At 38.9% G+C, this 6637-nt stretch overlaps 1 long non-coding RNA gene across 1 annotated transcript; it reads left to right on the forward strand.

The window, feature by feature from the left end:
- The first annotated feature begins 3477 nt into the window (after positions 1-3477).
- LOC6049155 lies at positions 3478-6326 on the forward strand. The gene is made up of 3 exons (XR_005276783.1): positions 3478-3564; positions 5532-5717; positions 5775-6326. It is a non-coding gene; the product is annotated as an uncharacterized LOC6049155 (long non-coding RNA).
- The last annotated feature ends 311 nt before the right edge of the window (positions 6327-6637 follow it).

A 6637-nucleotide genomic window follows, 5' to 3' on the forward strand; every position in this document is an offset into this window, starting at 1 on the left:
TTGAAGGGAAATCGATGGAAAAAACAATGTCGGGCATGTCGAGTGTTTGTCGTACGTTTGTCGTCCTTTCGACCAATCGATATCGAAACGGTAAAATCAAAACCGCGCGACAGCTCGTACGACGTGCGACATTTTTCAAACAGGGTATTAGTTTTCTTTATATTTTTAATTATGGATTTCTTAATTTCCCGATTGCTTAATTCATGTACCTATATTAAAATTTTTGAGTTTGTGATCATTTTTTTTTATTTGTCAATTTTACTGCGTCACCGTTGTTCTTTAATGTGACATCCAGTCATAATTTATTTATGTTATCCTGAATAATCTTTCAAACATTCTATTAAACATGTATTTTTGGTCCCGTCTATATTAAACCTTTGTTTGTCTTTTTTTCAAATCATGTTTTTTAAACGTACCTGCTACTCTCATTTGTAAAATGGTTTACCTAATGTAAATTTTTAAAGTTGTTTCTAATATATGATTTCTACCTAAGCATAATTAATTTCTAGTTACTTAATAAATAATACATCCTTGATTTTTCAAATAAAATATTGTGCTGCATTCCCATTGCATTGCAATGTCCCAGTTCTATAGGTAAACTTCTTCCAATTACTTTTTTGCAACCTTTTATTTAATACTTTGAAATTATAAAAAAATAATACCCAATTTGAGTAAATCCACTCAACTGTGTACAATGTTGCAGAAAAAGTACTGGAACGCGCTACCCAGGCAAAATTTTTGCCGCTTCTCTACTTGCAGAACTTCTGCAAAAGAGAGAGATGAAGAGATCCCAGTCAAATCAATCCGAATTCTGAAACGGAATCTAATTAGAATCGTATACAAATTCCGTTTCAAACGCAACAACCGGTTCGGACACGGAACCGGTTGTTGCGTTTGAAACGGAATTTGTATACGATTCTAATTAGATTCCGTTTCAGGATTCGGATTGATTTGACTGGGATCGAGCTGAAAAGTACGGGAACGTGCTGCAAAAACGTTACTTATGCCGGCTGCAGAATTCTGCAGAAGCTGCAGAAATTCTGCAATTCTGCAAGTACGGGAATAGACCTATTGTATGCAACGCATTTTTTTAGTTTGCACGGTTTACACACAAGTTAGAGCCAAGATGTACATCTGTTCTCTGTGCTCGAGTGTCCCGTCTGTTTGTCTGTGGTTAAAATATGAAACATTTGAGAAATAGTCCGATCTTTTCGAAAATTATATTTTCAAAAAATTTAAACCGAGGTTTTTCAAAATATCGAGTTTCTTAAATGTGACTAGATCAAACCAACGGGGTACAAACTTAATAATTCTTAACCATAAGTAAGCGAGTAGGCAAGATTCCATTCATTGTCAAAACAGGTAATATAAAAAAACTCATTTTTCCGGGAAACGTCCATTCCGGGAAATTTCATTCCGGATAACGTCCATTCCGGATAATGTCCATTCCGGATATCGTCCATTCCAGAAAACGTCCATTCCGGATAATGTCTATCCCGGAAAACGTCCATTCCGGGAAATGGAATTCCGGAAATTGTCATAGAATCAACTGCACCAATGTATTTGTTAAAGCAACCAAATAAATGAAATTAAATGAAAGATATTTTTATGAAATGTTTTGAGAACCTTAAGACCTTGACAATTTTAATAATTATTAAATTCTAGAATTAAAGAATATTAACAAATTGCCCAATACCATGAATTAAAAAAAAATAGTTTTCGAACTCTTGCATTCTATAATTTTGAAATACTACAATTATAAAATTAAGAATAAAAAATTTTAGAACTTCACAATTTTAGTGTTTAAGATTTTTAAAATTCTTGTAATTTAGATTTTTTTTGTTATGATTTATTGGATAAAAACGTGGATGAGATAACAATTTTTGATGTTTTGAGGTTTTGAATTCAATATAATTTCACACGAACACACACTTGGTTTCTAAAACATGACTCACCAGTTTCATCAAGTATGCGCCGCAACCTCCCACGGAAAGTAAAACACCAAACACCAACCGCTTCCTTGATCGCAAACCGGTTCCTTCCCGTCCCGTCTACCGGTATGCCCGCCGAATTTCCCGTCCTCCTCCACCGCAATGAAAACCGAAACCTGGAATTGATTCGGTCGCTCGCCCACAACAAATTACGACTTACCATCGAGAAATTACGATCGTAATATTACTGTTGAGAAATCTCGATCGTGGATCGAGAAATTACGATCGTTATTTGTAATACCATTTTTTTTTAAATATTTTTTTATTTAAACGAAATATTTAAAAAAATTAAAAAGCATAAAAAATAGAAAATTTCAAAAATATCAAAAATTTAAAAAGAGAGGGGGCGATTTCCAAAGAAATGTTCACGTGGTTTGTGGATGGTCCCTTAGTTACTAGAACGCTGCCATCATCTTGTCACATTTATGCAAGAATTCTCAGAGAATTCTAGCTCAAATGCACACGGTTACTGAAAATCGCACTTTTGGGAGTTCAGAAATCGCACTTTTGGGAGTTCGCTTAATCGAACTCAAAAAAGTGCGAAATCGCGAACTCGAAAAATGGTAAAAATCACCAAAAAACGAGTTCAGTTAAGCGAACTCCCAAAAGTGTGATTTTGGACTCAGCGATTTTTTTTAATTCGCTTGAAACATTTCGTCCTACACGCAAAATCCAGATAACACAGATCTGTGTAAAATTTGACACAGATCGCCTAAAACCTGGAATACACAGAATCTGTGTAAAAGCCTTGTACACAGATCTGTGTTCAGGCGTTGTCTGTCAAATCTGTGTAAATTTCCAACCAGCAATCTGTGTAAAATTTTACACAGATCTGGGTATTTTTTTCCCCAGATTTTTTTTTGTTTGTTAGAGAACCAAAAACACGATTTTAAATCGATTTTGGAAAGAAAACAAGATTAATTTACGTTTATTAACCTAATAAATATGCTTAAAGTAATTGTTGGCCATATTTGATATTTTTATGTGGTTTTTGCACTGCCGGTTATTCCACCTAGCAATCATCGTAATTTTGGGGTTCTCCCGATGTCGACGGCAAACAACATGAAAACCATGAAACTGGGATGACGTCGTGAAGTGCCACACCAAGCCTTCCGGAACCTGTACCAATGGAGAATATCGTTCCAAGAGAACCTTGCCGGACCACTAACAAACGAAAAAAAACAAAGTTAGGTTAAGTTTTCAGATCTTCTAGATAAACTCTTACCAGATTCCACAAACAATCGTGTCATCGGGTACTGGAGAAGTTTGGAAGTTGGCCAAAGTCTGAAAAAGTATACTAATGATGAATAAAGCAAATACGTATTTAAAGAAATTAAACTGCCGCCTGCTAAAAACTGACAACTGTTTTTTACACAGATTTGGAAGAACGGCTCTTCAAAAATCTGTGTATTTTTTTACACAGAACTGTGTAAGAAAATTACCCAGATTGTGAAAGCTGGAACTGAACAACAATCTGTGTAATTTTTTTACACAGATCTGTGTTATCTGGATTTTGCGTGTAAATAAATGTTAGTTGTTTTTTTGCGCTCCGGAGTTTCGGGTTGAATTTCTGGTAGGGGAGAGTGGGGAGACTTGATCCCCTTTTTTTGTATCGCACATAGCTCTGTCAATTTCCCACAAAACTATGATCTTTTTGCATGAATTGAAAGCTTAAACATTCAACTATGTTTGGCTGATAAGGGTATTTCATCAGATAAACTCTTAGAAAAATGCCAAGCGTTTTAAAAAAATATTTTAAACCGGCATTTTCAAAATGTTGGGGGTAATTTGATCCCCCTTTCAACATTTTGAAGAAATCTTAAGCAAAATGTTTTTTATTCATCCAAACATTTAATTTTCTATAAGATACAGCAATTTCACATTAAACCTGTACGTTTGTGTTCAAAATATAACAAGTTTAGCATGTAAAATATTTAAAAACTTAACATTTTCTTTTTTAGACCAAAATTGAGCATGTTTACAAAAGCTGGTCATTTTTGTTTACAAAACTTTTGAAAAATGGTTCAAACTGCAGTTAGTTATGTACAACTATACTGAAGGAAACTATGTACGAAAACCCAGCCAAATTATTTAATCTTGAGGCTGATTCCAGTGACTGTAAAAATGCAGGGATCAAGTCTCCCTAAACGCACTTTTTTAAACAATTGATTGTAAAAATAGTATGACGATAAATTTAACGTCAAATGCGTAAGGGTTTTGGAGTTGATATGTTTATCAAACAATTCATGTATGATAAATATTTTTTTGAATAATTTTTGAGTGTTTTCTATACTTATCAAAACAAAGAAAAAAGATCTCTTGGATGTTTTTTGCAGCACTTCTTCGAAAAATGTGTGTAACTCAATCTAAACATTTTTTATTTTTTTTCTTTGTTTTCTACAATGAGTTTTAGTCAATTTCGCACAACTTTCTAGAACAAAGCTAATTGTTTTACCCACATGCTAACGAGATACAGGCTTGGGATCAAGTCTCCCCGGGGATCAAGTCTCCCCACTCTCCCCTAAGTGGAAAGGAAGGATTGTCCACCGGTGGACGGATTGCCCGCCAACGTTGGCGAAAAGGTACGGTCCACCGGTGGACGGAATACTGGACAAAGTTTTGCGAGAGGAATCCGTCCACCGGTGGACGGAAATCGCGAGAGGAGACCGTCCACCGGTGGACGGATTGCCTGCCAATCTTGGCGAGAAGGTGGACAAAGTTCTGCAAGAAGAATCCGTTCACCGGTGGACGGATTACCCGCCAAACGTTGGCGAAAAGGTTCCGTCTACCGGTGGTCGGAATACTGGAAAAAGTTTTGCAAGAGGAATCCGTCCACCGGTGGACGGATTGCCTGAAAATCTTGGCGAGAAGGTGCACAAAGTTCTGCAAGAAGAATCCGTCCACCGGTGGACGGATTACCCGCCAACATTGGCGAAAAGGTTCTGTTCACCGGTGGACGGAATACTGGACACAGTTTTGCGGGAGGAATCCGTCCACCGGTGGACGGATTGCCCGACAATATTGGCGAAAAGGTTCGGTCCACCGGTGGACGGAATACTGAACAAAGTTTAGCGAGAGAAATCCGTCCACCGGTGGACGGATTGCCTGCCTACTTGGCGAAAAGGAATCTGTCCACCGGTGGACGGATTGCCTGATAATATTGGCGAAAAGGTTCCGTCCACCGGTGGTCGGAATACTGGAAAAAGTTTTGCAAGAGGAATCCGTCCACCGGTGGACGGATTGCCTGCCAATCTTGGCGAGAAGGTGCACAAAGTTCTGCAAGAAGAATCCGTCCACCGGTGGACGGATTACCCGCCAACGTTGGCGAAAAGGTTCTGTTCACCGGTGGACGGAATACTGGACACAGTTTGCGGACACAGTTTTGCGAGAGGAACGGTGGACGGATTGCCTGCCTACTTGGCGAAAAGGGATCTGTCCACCGGTAGACGGATTGCCTGCCAAAGTTGGCAGGACGAACCGGACCAACTTTGGACAGTTTTGCAAAGGACATTATAATATTTTGTTTACTTTTTCCGGCAGAACCAAGTGGCCAGTGTGGAAGCGGAATGAAAGGGACTCGATTCTGTTCTACACGTAATATTGGCCACAGGATGAGAACATTCAAATCTCGATCATTTTGGACACGGACGGAGATGATCTGTTGCGGAGTCGTCGTTCCTCGTTCTTCTGGCAGTCCGACTCGACGTTGTCCATCAGGTGACGAAGGTTTGTCCCATCAGTGTTGCACAACATCTAAATCTGTTCTAACTCGACCTTTTTCAGACAACCAACTTATACGAAACGACGAAATCCAGCAAGAACCGAGCTGCAGGCAAATGTGGCACGAACAGCCATCCTACTCGTTAGAAACGGGCTCTATCATTGTCTCGGCAGACGGCGGCGGCAACGATCAACTCCTCCACGGGCTTCCCGGCGGCCGGTGACCAACGACACGCTTATGTGCAAGTTGCAGTTCTACGACGACAAGGAGACCAGCACGTAGTCGCTGCACAAGTTTTCCGAGACGTAGGCCTGCCTGATCGGATCGATGAATACACGAAGCTGGAGAAAAGTGAACAACGTCATTGCCGCCCTGTGTAAATTTTGATCCTGGAACGTAATCCTTGACCTCGATATCGCTGCACCACCCTACGCGAAGCAGCCTGCTGGAACCAGAGATCGTAACGATTTTCCCCAAGGAACCAACATTGATTACCGTGACAAACTATCTTGCACGAAGCTTTGTTTTATAAAATATGAACCTGTCATTATATTTTTGTAATTATTATCAAATAATTCAATAAAAATGCCGTTTAGTTGTTTATCAATTATTTACTGCAATTAGTTTAATTACTAATTCAAAGAAAACGAAGAAAACCCCTGAAAACGCCCTTAAGTAGGCAACCTTTCAACCGGTGAAATATTTCCCCACGCTCGAACTCGACAAATCACGAAAATCATGATTTTGCCAGTTCGAACCACTTTACCAAACAAAGTGTTATCCGAGTTGAACTCCAAAAATCATGATAATTACCATTTTTTTGGTTTTATTTGGTAAGCGTGCAATAACCGGTTCTAGCAGAATCCGGTGAAAGTAACCGGTTTTGTTAGAACCCTGCTAGAATCCTGCTAGAACTGTTCTGACA

Source organism: Culex quinquefasciatus, chromosome 1 (assembly GCF_015732765.1).
Source record: "Culex quinquefasciatus strain JHB chromosome 1, VPISU_Cqui_1.0_pri_paternal, whole genome shotgun sequence".
In the NCBI taxonomy this organism is placed as follows: Eukaryota; Metazoa; Arthropoda; class Insecta; order Diptera; family Culicidae; genus Culex; species Culex quinquefasciatus.